Genomic DNA, 14031 nt, shown 5'->3' with positions numbered 1-14031 from the left:
GTTATGGGGGACGAAAAAACCCCTGCCTCCGTATGAAACCGTCTAACTCATCTTTAGTCGAAAGAGACCAGATTCCTCACGTCACTGACGAGAATCGAACCAGGTCTTTCCGACTAATAGGGCTTCGTCTATACGGACTGAGCTACGGAGATTCTCATTACATATAAAGGTATTTAGTTAATTCCCCAAGATTCCAGCTTTGTTTATTCTGTTATCTATTTCCATATTTAATTTGTCATCTTCACTAAACATTGTGCCTAAATATGTGAAATATTTACTTCTATAAGCTATTCATTTAGGATCTAAGTGATGTTTTCAATTTTTTGCTCTTTTTCATATTTTTTATTACCGATTTTCATGCCAAACTTGTTACAGTAATTATTCAATTTAGGTAATAAATTTTTCCAACTTTTACTGGATTTGTTTAAGAGTATAACATCATCTGCATGAAGTAAGGAGCTAAGATTAACATCTCCGCTCCGATTTTGATATCAGATTTAATGTCATTTTATCTTAATAATGAGATCCATAGAGATGTAGAATAGTAGTGGAGAAGTGTGCATCCTTGTCTTACATCTGAGTTTACATCTTCTTCAATTCTGTATGCTGATTTACAAATATAGACCATGTATTGTTCGATATAACTCCTGTTACACCACATAGGCAAGTTCAATTCTCCGTTTTGATGTTTTTCTGTATCGTTCCACTTGAAGAAGAAGAAGATTCAAGAATATTATCTTAGTGTGTGATCATCAAATAATCCCAACCTGTTTTTGTCACTTTGTTTCAGTAATACACATTATATTATAAAATATATAATACATATTTCCAAAATGATCGCATTATCTTGTATTATAAAATTATTAAATATTTAGTGATTTTTTCCAATTCTTTGTTGTTGATGTTGTTATCGATGGGTACTGAGATGTCAATAATCCAAACTTGTCGATGGTCAATAGTTATGATGCCAGGTCTTGTTCCAAATGCTGATCAGTTTGTATTCTGAAGTCCCAGAGAATTTTTGCTGTTTCGTTTTCCAGTACTGTCTCTATTTTATGCTGCCACCAGTTATCAGAAGTAGGAAAACCATATTATTTGCATACATGCCAACAAATTATTTTGGCCACTTGATCATAGCGGTATTTATAATCAGTTTAAGCTATCTTTCTGTAGGCACTGATTAGATGTTCTCCAGTCTCATGTTTCTTATCGCATAATCGTGCATTTGATGTTATTACTGATGTTCAAAATTGCTTTGATTGCATTAGTGTGTAACGCCTGTTCTTGAGCGTCTAGAATAAATCTTTCTGTTTTTCTTTCAATATATCCATATTGTAGCTATTGCCACGTCATGTTCAAGTCAATATTTTCCTCATTATCTCGAAGAAATTGACCATGCAAGGGTTTATTTTTCCATCGTACATATTGATTATTTTGCTGTTCCTTTTTGTAATAGGATTTGTTTCCTATTGCTTTTAGAAAACCTTCTTGTGAAATGGCTTGAAGCATTTGCTCAGTGCTATTATCGATATAATTTTTAAAATAATTTCTTCATCTTCCACAATCTGACTCACTTGTAGCCGATCCGGTTCACCTATTCTCGTCGATAGGTACAACCAGTCAACATCGCTTCGTGGATGCAATGCATGATGCATTCTTATTAATTTTCTAGTTTAATAATAATAAAACTAGAAAAGTATTAGTATTATTACTACTACTATTGGCCTTTTACCAAGTGACTTATGGTGTCAAAAGCACAAACTTCACAAGTTCTTAAAAGAACTGGGCGATGGACTGAGTCCTTGACTCTTTATCCCGTCATCTGAATGAAGTAAATCTGTGTGGATGGAGTGTTGTTGAGCTAAAAAGCTCTAGTCATGACTGGGTAACGGCAATAGCCGAGCCTCAGTTAAAACTTCATTGGCTACAGCATTGCCATTTGTTACCCTGGAAGTCCTAAAAAGGACTCACAAACTTCACAAGTTCTTAAAAGAACTGGGCGATGGACTGAGTCCTTGACTCTTTATCCCGTCATCTGAATGAAGTAAATCTGTGCGGATGGAGTGTTATTGAGCTAAAAAGCTCTAGTCATGGCTGGGTAACGGCAATAGCCGAGCCTCAGTTAAAACTTCATTGGCTATAGCATTGCCATTGGTCACCCTGGAAGTCCTAAAAAGGACTTTTCCGGGAATCAGGTGTTCATTCCCCCTTGATTTTCATCTCCCACAAACTTCACAAGTTATCCAAATTCTTATTTATATCATGATATATATGACATTAATTACTGTGAAAAGAGATTTCTTTATTTTTTGATTTTTAAATAATATTTAAAATAAGATATAATTAATAAATATATAAAATTATAATTATTATATAAGATGTAATTAATAAATATATAATAATTATAATTATAATAAGAAACACCAATGAATATAGTATTCGTAGTAATAAATATAATAATAGAAATTAATCCGGTAATAATGAAACCAATGTAGAACACTTTTGCCGAGTATGTATGTGCTACTTGAACTTTTAGTGATTTAGCAAACGAATTTATTTTACAGCAAATCAAAACAGTTTTACTTACATATTGTTTTCATTGTCGTCATTAATATATTCTTCGAGCTGACTGAAATCTAAAGCTTCGTTGTCTATGACACCGAATTCACCTCGGCCTATAAAAATAAAACACAGATTAAGTTCAAAGTCAATAAAGTCAGAGAAATTAATAGCATACAAATAAGAACATATTTGATTTTAAACATTAAGGCTGACGAATAAGAGATTTAATTGCTATGATGGGATACAACGTCTCATTCTAAATACTATTACATCATCACCAATAACTACACAGAGTGATGTATTTTTTAATGGTGTGCGTGTGTGTGTGTGTGTGTGGCGAAAAAAACAATCCAGCTAAAACAAGTGCGTAGTTTCTGCTAAATGTGATCGCTTGGTTTTAAGACGACCATGATTGATAATAATGTATGGCAATCGGACCTATTGTGACCTTATATCACATTACGCTAAGCCTTAATCTTTATTAGTCTTTCTTTATTTCAAGGAAGCAGTGTCAGCTTTAGTTTTACTATTTAATGATTTAAAGAAAGATGTCTCATCACAAATATACCGCAAGCAAGAAGCACTAATATATATTGGGCTTCAGTACTCATTGCATGGAGTAGGTTTTAGGCAGAATTAAGAAAAGAAAAAATCCTAATGGGGGAAGGGGGGAAGAAGTAAGTATCTTCTTGAATCTTTTGCGTCTTTTTTAATTAATATTAAGTTCAAAACTTAATATGAATTCTTTGCAATTCTTTATACAAAAATCATTGTGACCTAAATCCAACATGCTATAACTCCCTTATATAATGACTAATTCGCTATATAATTTGTTTATAAATCTACAAACCATACTGTAGAAAACTAAACATGGAACTGTTTAAACTATTTGTGTCATCCAAAAAGCAGTATGGTAGTTTAATACTGGACAAAATGTAATCATCTACTTAAAGACATTCACAAGGTGTATCAGGACCCAAAGCCCTATCCACTCAGCTAACCAGGCCAACAAAATCAGAAAAAAAAAAGAAAAAAAATTAATAATACGAGATTTATTTTAAAAGTTCTGTACACCACATATGCGTGGCCAGTGAGATGAGGTCATAGTTTCTATCTAAATAAAATCTTATTTGAAATGGAGGAAAATGTGGTTCCGGTCGGATACAGCCTCTCCCCATCTTGACGAATGTTTGGTCCAGCAAAAGCACATGGCGTGCAGAACTTTTGAAACGATATCCCCCCCCCCCGTGAAAAGATCATGCATCAATGAGTATATGTCCGTTTAATTAAGATGTTTAATTCAAGACCTGAGGAAGGCCAAAATGGAGAGATGTCATCGGAGAAAGCATCATTAGATATCGCTTATTTATCAAGATTCGATCAACAGGCTCTTTGAATTGAGATATTGCCATCAAGACCAAATAATCATAAAATATAAACGTTTTGAATTGGCAAGTACAATTTGCATTTAAACCAATAAAAAATGAGTGGTCAATGGTTCCAGCGACTAGACAATCTACTCATCCACATTGAAATACATAATTATGTCCACCACTTCTGGCAAAGATTAAGTAGCTAAGCAATGCACAGGTAGATAGAAGAGCACGTCTCTTTCTCTTTCAAATTTGCTTCGTTGTCTTACGCGTAACCATGGATACGCGATCATCTAGCGTGCGTCCAGGCGATATTCCACAATAGAGTTGTCTCTCACCTTTCTAAGTTTTTCATTGGCACAATTCACTCGCTAATGGAGCTTCGTAGCCATGACTATTCACATATAACGGAAGATTGTTAAGCGAAAGTAATCGATTGCTATATTGTTCTTTCTCTTATTACCTTCGGGAAAGAAATATATAATAGAGGAAACGTGTTTTTTTTTTTTTTCGCATGAAGTGAAGCTCTCATTGCATTAATTGCATATATGATATCCGTTAATAAGAACATCGCATTACATTTTCAACCATAATCAGAATCAATATTGACCGATAGTTTAACATTATCAGAATCAAAATCAATAATTCTTATAAGGACTGGCTTAAAGGGGCGAAGCAAGAATGCGTTTCATCTTCCCCGTTATCTGTAGAGGACTGTGTAGGGATAAGGTGTTATTGAGCTATTAAAGCTCTGATCATAGCAGGAGGGTAAAGGCAATAGCCTAGCCTCAGTTAGAACTTCATTGGCTACAGCATCGCCATCCATTACCCTCCAAGGGTATTAATCACCGCATCTGACGGTCGATAATCACCTCCTCCATCTTAAAGTTCTTAAAAGAACTGGGCGATGGACTGAGTCCTTGACTCTTTATCCCGTCATCTGAATGAAGAAAATTTGTGTGGATGGGGTGTTAATGAGCTAAAAGCTCTAGTCATGGCTGGGTAACGGCAATAGCAGAGCCTCGGTTAAAACTTCATTGGCTACAGCATTGCCATCCGCTACCCTGGAAGTCCTAAAAAGGACTTTTTTCTACCTCCCTCACCTGCTCCATCTTATAGTCCTTATGAGGACTGGCTTAAAGGGACGAAGCAAGAATGCTTTTTATCTTCCCCGTTATCTGTAGAGGACGGTGTAGGGATGAGTTATTATTGAGCTATTAAAGCTCTGATCATGGCAGGAGGGTAACAGCAATAACCGACCCTCAGTTAGAAATTCATTGGCTACAGCATTACCATCCATTACCCTACAAAGGTATTAATCACTGCCACCTCCTCCATACACTTGAAGAAGTCAATATATAAACTCTGATTTAAATTAAGGGGATATTAAATCCCACACTGTTTTAAAACCGAATAAGAAACTCAAAAATTGGAATCAGAGAGTTTCATGCCGAATATAGTAAACTATAAAAGTATCGGCGATTACTAGCGTGAGCTAATGCAAGTAGTCCTAGTACAATCTCAGGCAACTCGCAGCAAAGGTCGTTAAGTTCTGATCGCTATTCTTGGTATTTTCCATATTTTATAGTTTACTATATTCGGCATGAAACTCTCTGATTCCAATCTTTGAGTTTCTTATTCGGTTTTAAAACAATGTGGGATTTAATATCCCCTTAATTTAAATAATGTTTATATCACCGAAATGAAGCCTATTGGCTCTTTATATTTAGTAAACTCTGATTGTTTAGCCAAAACAAGGGTATACTAATAAAAACTTTAATTATTATCATTAGCTTTCTAATATATTTATTTTCTGCAATAAAATGGATTTATTTTTAAAATTATTCAATATATTATAGATTTTAATAGTTTTTGTTTAATTTTTTATGCAATTATAATTATTTTATTTTTTATGTGAATCTCATCCATGAGAAGTTGTACATGTATAATACATTAACTAATACTCTGGAACTCATCCTCACCTAAAAGACATTTACAAAAACTGCCATGCTATAGTGCTATTCGAATACGCAGCTTTTAGGTTGGATTACTGATACACCATCTACTTGATCAACTAGGCTGTGATTTATTTATACGTATTTTATTATTTATTTATGTATTAATTGTTTTTATTCACTTTCTTTCTCTGATTCCGTAACGTTTCCTATAATTCATTAAGAAAACTTAAATCATAATATATTTTATAATTTTAAAAATAAACAAAATTAAAACTTGAGGTTTCATCAGTGATTTTTCTTGATCATATTTGCCAAATTATCTAAATTCTCACACAGTCATGTGACCGAAATGAATACTATTTACTTTTAGTAATAAAAATAAATAAATAAAAAATACTAGAAAGCTACGCTAATAAAATCTAATTTAACCTATGTTGCAAAACCTTAGCCTCGTGTGAATAAAATATATAATTTATAGATGATTTTTATTGTATTACGTATCCTATTTGTATTATGAAAGTCTTCATTATATAGGCAGGAAAATTCCTGAATACCTTTCCCCCAAGTCTTTGTGGAATTAAAGTGTGAAGCGAAAGATCAGGCGCCCCTGGCGGCAAAAGTATTAACGAGCGCATTTGTTTTGTTTCAACATTGACGGCGATGGTAAAAGAAGAAAAAAAAGTGCAGCTGACAAGAAAGATTAAATAGGATACTTCATTACGATAGATTGCGTGAATAATTTCAAACTTTTTCTAAACGCAGAAAGAACTGCTGTTAAAGAAATAAATCTAAAACTATTATTCGACTTCAAAAAAATATTTTGAAAAACTGCTTCAAGAAGATAATAAAAACTTTTTTATTTAGATAAAATGTAGTTTTAGTATTTTTTAATTCTTTTTAATTTTATAATTAAAAGTAAATATATTAACACACCTTTAATTTTTTAATATTATTATTATATATAATAACAATAAGAGGGCGTGTTTCTTGTGTAATGTAATATAATGTATAGCATAAATGTTTCTATCAAAAAACTGACTATGTAATTCCTGATATAAAATCTTACCCGCGATCTAATTAAGAATTCAATGTGTGAAATTCCTATTTTAATCTCTCAAAATTTACCTCCTACAGGTTCAGTTAACATGTTCGATAGTCATCCGCATATTTTAGTGAAGGAAAAAAATCCTGCTGTTCATACCGCAATCCCTCACGGCGAAGTAAGTCCGAGTTGAAGCCAATCATAACCGCGAAGACATATCGGATTTGCTGATGTTTGAACTGTTATTTCGTGATAGCAAAATAAATGGCAATATACTAGAAACGTGTGACGAATTCTCTAATTAAAAAAAAAAAAAAAGTTGAAAAGTAAGTTGATTCAAAGAACTCTCAGGTTACACTTAACCAATTAGGATCACAGCTCACAGCAATAAAAGTGCATTTAGAATCTTTATAGTTACTGACAAGGGAAAAAAATCCCAAATACTCTGAAGAATTTTCTAATTATGAAAAAAAAAAGCATTTATGTGTTTCATTATATTAAGAATTTTAATTAAGTTTTTTACTTGATTTTTTTTTCTTTTCAATAAACCCCACTTTAATTTCAAATTGAAGTTTCTATTTTGCATCGCGAATATTACAAACACGGAAAGTAATGCCGCATATTTTTATTATTATTACAAAACAAACCCAAGTGGCTTCTGAACGACCTCATTTTGATGCGAAGTTAATATTATTATTTAGAGTCGTCCAGGGAATCGAAGGGCTCAAGGAGAGAGATGATCCCTTTCAGTCACTGATATTAAATACATTGAGCCTTAAAATACCTTGAACACATTCATCAAAAATTTATTAGCAACATCGGACGGTGGTCTATTACACACACACACACACACACACACACGCACACACACACACACACACACACCATTAGCTAATTTCCAGGGATAATAATAATTATTATTATTAATGAGTCGCAGACTCTGTAGCTCAGTCGGTATAAACGAAAGCCTTTGGTCGGAAAGACCTGGGTTCGATTTCCATCCATGGCGAGAGGAACTGTATCTGATCTCTTTCGATTAAAGATGAGTTAGCCGGTCTCGGACGGCGGTAGGGTTTTTTCCCACCCGGAAACTCGGGTTATTCGTCCCTCAGAACGGCAAACCGGCCTCGTGGACACACACACACATCTACAGACACAAATGCATTTCCCCCAACGTCAGGCAGGTTGGGGTAGCTTAAAATCGCATCATGTAAATAGCGGACCCTACATCAAGCGGGTTACAGGGTCGCTAGAACTACCAAAATGATGGTAATGTGCGTGGTTCTCGCAGGTGATTATGCTGAAAAACCGTTATGCCCGATAATCAAAATAATAATATATAAATCGATAATTTCTAGTTGTTATCTATAGAAATGAAACCTGGATATTTACTACAAGGGTGGAGAATTTAATTTCTCGTTTTGAAGTCTCAATTTAATATTCTATGCAGGCACAGATATTTTACTATTGGCGACGATAGACTGTTTTACATTCTGTTTATTCCTTCCTTCTTGATGTAATATATTTTCGGAAGTCTCCATGCTTCGTATTCTGTCATAGCCTAGCTACTTCATAAGCAGCAATTTTTCATAAATCTTCCTTACATATCTAGAAGTAATAGAATTACCACGTCACACTAACTGTGTGTATGCATAAGGTAATGAAAAGCTTCTCGTTACTATTATACAACAAAATCATTGTTTAATTAACCTCTTTTTGAAGCGTTCACAAATAAGTGCCAATCTCTGGGCTCATAAATTCATTCATTGCTGTATGAATGAATTAATATGTAAGAAGGCTATTACGTCACAGCAGTAAAAATAATCTTATAATATTCCTTTGTTAAGACTGGTTTTGACATGCTCATACTTTCGTATTTGCAAACTACTGCTATATTCTTTGAGAGTTACAACAGTTATAAGGCAGTTATTAATTCATGATAACATATTCCAAAAAAAAAAAAAAACTGTAAAAATGTGCGCATCCTCAGGTAATGAAATTTTTCAGATTTGAATTCAGCATATCGAGAATCCCTTTGTGCTAATAGGAAATTACGTTATAAAAAAACAGCCATATGCGAAACGTTATAATCTATCGCCTATTTATTCATTTAATTGTATTTTTGGAATATGACGTCACATCCGTCTTACCCCCTTCAAATGCTGGACATGACGATGCTAAACGACCAATTAGAAAGATCTTCATTAAGGATCGGTATTCGTTAATCCGAAACTCTTTCGTATGAAGTCCGAAATTTCTCTCCCTTCCATGTTTCTTTGAAGAATATTTAAGCAGGCCCTTCTCTAAAAATAAGGGAAGAAGCATTGACCACACTAATAGACTAATCAGCCTGAAGGAAATTTTCGGGAAGTCTTGAGTCATTTAGTGTGAGTTATTGCATTGATACGCCCCCTGGTGTGAGAGACAATCTCACACCAGGAAACACAGTTTTTGCTACGTCATAGCGAAACAAACATCTTACTACCAATCATATGTGCAGTTAAAATCTATCAGGGATGACAGAGATTTCATTTTGGGGAGAGACAGCAGAAGGGGAGGAACCCAGGGAGTTTCTTTGTTACCGTAAAAATAAATAAATAAAAATTGACATCCATGTCATGGGGTCATAGGGGAGAGAGTTTGGGGGGGGGGAGAACATTATAGCACCGACATGCTATTTTTTTCAAATCATTCGAGATAACGTAATACCACCATTCTTTTCAGTTGTCAACTTCTTATCCTAATTATTTTTATACAAAGTACCGCCAGGCTGACGATAATTCCAGCATATGTGATGCATTGCGAATTAATAGATTGCATTTTTTAAACGCACCCTAGAAACGGGTGTGCATGTAATTAAATAAGTTCTAATTATCACTCTCACCCAGTGGGTCGTGACCTCATAACGACTTCCGATCAAATCATTGACATCGAGGTGGTCGATAGCACTTGCTAATAAGTAGGTCATGAGGTAAACTTATTATAACCGTGAAGAAATCCGATTTCTTTAAGAATAAATAAGGAGATCTTTGTGGAGACAAGGGCACGGAATTAAAATATATACATACGGCAAGATCAACAGTTACAAAAGTGGAAAAGTACCACCAAGTAGATGGTGGAATATAGTTCATTAAAGGATGATATCCTGAAGATAAAAATAAAAAAAAATTTCATCCATATGGCTGAACTCTTCTGTATTCGCCATTTTTTTTTTTTTTTTTTTTTTTTTTTTGTGGCTAGATGGGTGAAGCAAGAATTTTTTTCATATTCTCCGTTATCTGTAGAAAGAAAATTCCTGGAAGAGATAATATACAGCTATAAGCTTTGATCATGGCAGGAAGGTACCAGCAATAGCCGAGCCTCGGTTAGAACTTCATTGGATACAGCATCGCCATCCATTACCCTCCTTCGGTACCCATTTTAGTCGCCTCGTACAACATGCATGGGCTACGGTGGGGATATTTCTTATCCCGGCCACCACGTGGGGCATTCCTATTTCACATTATTGTTACTATATTATTAATTAGTTTCATATTGTTAATAAAAAGATTATTTTAAAAAAATAATAGGTGCAGCAATAAATTTAAATATTTATTATTAAAATTGAAAATAATTTTTCTTCAAAAATTTAAATTAAACGTTTTTATATTTTAATTTTATATATAGATAAATCAAAATAAAAACTTATAAAAGTCCTTCGCATCCTAGATGGATTTGAGCCCAAATCTTGCCAACCCAAAGGTATCGTAGCTATGGACTGGGCTACGAAGAAGTCGGATATAGATATGGATCAAGATAGCATATGGAAGTACAAGCATCGCAAACTTATGAGGAGAAGTTTGGATATTATTACAATAAAGCTTGCTCAACCAGTGATTATTTTATGCAAATCTTCTAGTCACGACGATGGATGTGAATGGCATTACATTGTAGATGCTTTTATTTAGGTTTGAGATCCACAGCGCACCACTTACGGTAATATAACGAGAACTTACAATCTGATTGTTCACCCCTTTTTTGTCTATCAAATTTTGTTACTACAAATGTATCCTCCCAACCAATAATAACTTCTCGGATTGTAACATAAGTTAGTAATAAGCAAGCATGATATCATTGGTGTTAACACGAATTACCTTTCCTAAAAGGCAGGCATACTAATGAGTCTCTGAAATGATGTACTCTATGATGTTCATTACAAATGCCTATATAGTATTTTATTATCATGTTAGATTATCATCGCACAATAACACCCTATTGTTTGGTGTTATTATACGACTTGTGTACACAAAACCAATCTAATTTCCATTACAACCCAAATCTTCAACGCATTTCCGGGTCACTCAACTCCGAAAACAAAATACGGAAACAGTAGGGAGTCAAGAGTACGAGGTCAAGTGTTTTGAATCCTTGTATGCGACACCTTCAATTCTCATATGCCGTAGACACCTCCCATTCATTATTCTGTTGGTTTATTGTTCTTAGGGCTCTAGACTTTTACTGGGAACAGAAACAATAGTGGGTGCACCCACAAGATCTTAGGAAAGGCTGCAAAGAGTGAACTTTTAATGGTTAGCTATTCCTTTCCATATAATCCTTTCGGGGTTAGAGAATAGTGATGCTGGTAGATTTATTATCATCACTGCTACTACGTATTTACTAGTTGCAAAAGAACAACGCCTTCGTTAGCCTCCTTAGACACTGACCACTTACCTGAATAGGATTTATCACCCCCCCCCCCTCCTGCGTTTCCGACGCTAACCTAATAGTGAACCACGGTGATGAAGATAACATCTTTCATCTCTCCGGCACTAGTAGCGTGGGAAATCGCCCCAGGAGACGGCAGCTAACGCCACTCCCTCTCATGTGTGGCAAGAGAATTTCTGCCTCGTCACTACGCTATTAAATTACGGCAGTGTTTTGCTGGGGTGGAAGCAACCAGCTGCTTACCTGTACAAGACCTGGCAGGGATTACATCTCTATGATAGATTTATCAACAGTGCCACACTGACTGGCAAGTTGACAGTGAGAACCACGTGTTTAAATATGAATTTGTAAAAGCTGAATGAATTTTTTTTTTTGACTAAATATACATACACGCCAAAGACGATTTAATTTCTAAAAAAAAAAAAAAAAAACCACGTAACTCACTGCAATGCAATGTACTTATATAATAGAAATATTTTTTTCTAAAGGGTGTACTTAAGTTATTTTATTTTTATCACATTCTTTTCTATTTTGCATTATTTTAAAACCAAATAATTTTAAATCATTATTAATAAAAAACTTTTCATTAATATTTTAAATAATTTTATTATTTTTTATCCGTAAAAATTTAAATCATATAATGCAAAATTCTTCTTTTTTTTTTTCGTATTTTAACAATTTCGAATACAAATACGTAAATTTTTCATTGAAAGGAATTACAATCACAGGCCTTACCTAAAGCAAACTACGTGGGCGTAAAGAAAATAAAATAAGTACATGGTTATACGACAGATGAACCATATTGTACTGTATCAAGATCAACAGTAACGTATTAAGAAAAAAGTATGCCAAGGAGACGCCCAAGAACACTGACTTTATTTCGTCAGTTGTAGAACATATTGGCCCTGGTTCATGCGCACATATTCTCGCGTTTTCTATTGTCTTCTGCAAAATGATAGCCAATACCTACACAGCCAAACGTTAAGACGAGAGCAGACTAAGCTTTTTAACGCTTGAAAAAATACTTTATTTAATTTGGCACCGTTCAAAAAATAAAAATTAAATCTACATGACATTTATATTTTAATACAAACTAATTGCCTTTTTAAATGTATTGCCTGTGAATTATTCTCAGATAAAATAAGAAATGATTCATGCAATAATACATCTTTCAAATTCTGTCATTGCACAAAGGAACATTTATTAGTCGAAAGGGGTTGATATCGCCATGAAAGTCAAAAATGACGAAAGAATTGATTGATTATATTCCTTTTTTTTTTTTTCTGATAAAGTTTACTCGTCGAAGTCTGTACTGTCAATTAATGTAATGTATGTATAATGTGATCTATATACAAGTGTGGAAATTTTCGAATATTATTATCTTATCTTATTATTTATATTTGTAAAAAAAAAAAAAATCAAGACAACATATAGGCATCGTTTGTTGATAACATGCAATAGTTCTTGAGGGAATTGCCACTTTAAGAGGCATATCAAAAGTACAAATTATTTACAATTAAACTTCAAAGCAACTAATGTGGTGAGGTGATTGTGTATACCGATCTTGCCAACAGAACAGAAAAAAAAAAAAAAAAAAAAAAAAAAATCGTACGTGAAACAAATTTCCTCGGGTTTAGTTGAAAAAGGCGTAAGAACGTGTTGGTTGTATCCTACATGACTCATGTTTTCCAAGCAAAGAGAAAAATCATTCTTCTAATTAATTCTTTCGTTATATATTTTCAGAGAAATTAATATTCTTTAAATAATGAGCTGAAAAAAACTTATAGGAGATTGTCTTTCAGAAATCCCATGTGGTCTAGTGGTTAGGATACCTGGCTCTCACCCAGGAGGCCCGGGTTCGATTCCCGGCATGGGAAGCTCCTGTTTTTTTTTTTTCCCCTCTCTATCTTTCTTCTTCCTTCGATTATAGCAATGATATGCTGCAATCTCGTAACCTTTTATGTATCGAATTTAAAGAGAGAAAGAAAAAGAGATTTTATAAAGAAACCAAAGTAATGCTAAACTACTTTCTTGTATCATCACGTGCATTAAGCACTTGTAGTGCAGTTGAAAAAAAAAAAAAAAAAAAAAAATCTATTGAGTTTAACTTTTGACCAAGCACAGTATTTTACTAGTATGATATTCTTACTCACTAAACAACTTTGTATGACTTTTATCTCTTTCCTAAAATCTTTTTTGTTGTTTTTAACTTTTGAACAATTTCTAGCTTATCCTCTCTCTCTCTCTCTCTCTCCTAAGTGCTTCTGCTTGCATCGCGTAGCAATGTGACAGAACTTGTCAGAGGTTAAAACAATAAAAATCAAAAAATGTCATCATTTGTGTCGCAGTGTCTTTTCAACGATATATATAAATCTGTTATTAAGCCTCGGTA

The 14031-nt window shown here is 33.8% G+C and overlaps 1 non-coding gene across 1 annotated transcript; it reads left to right on the top strand.

The window, feature by feature from the left end:
• The first annotated feature begins 13444 nt into the window (after nt 1–13444).
• Nucleotides 13445–13516, top strand: TRNAE-CUC (transfer RNA glutamic acid (anticodon CUC)). The gene has a single exon. It is a non-coding gene; the product is annotated as a tRNA-Glu (tRNA).
• Nucleotides 13517–14031: the final 515 nt, after the last annotated feature.

The sequence above is a fragment of the Typopeltis vanoorti genome, chromosome 6, assembly GCF_054136105.1.
Source record: "Typopeltis vanoorti isolate ZY-2024b chromosome 6, IOZ_Tvanoo_1.0, whole genome shotgun sequence".
NCBI classification, from domain to species: Eukaryota; Metazoa; Arthropoda; class Arachnida; order Uropygi; family Thelyphonidae; genus Typopeltis; species Typopeltis vanoorti.
The sequence above is the reverse complement of the archived record's forward strand: the minus strand, read 5'-3'. Positions and strand labels throughout refer to the sequence as shown.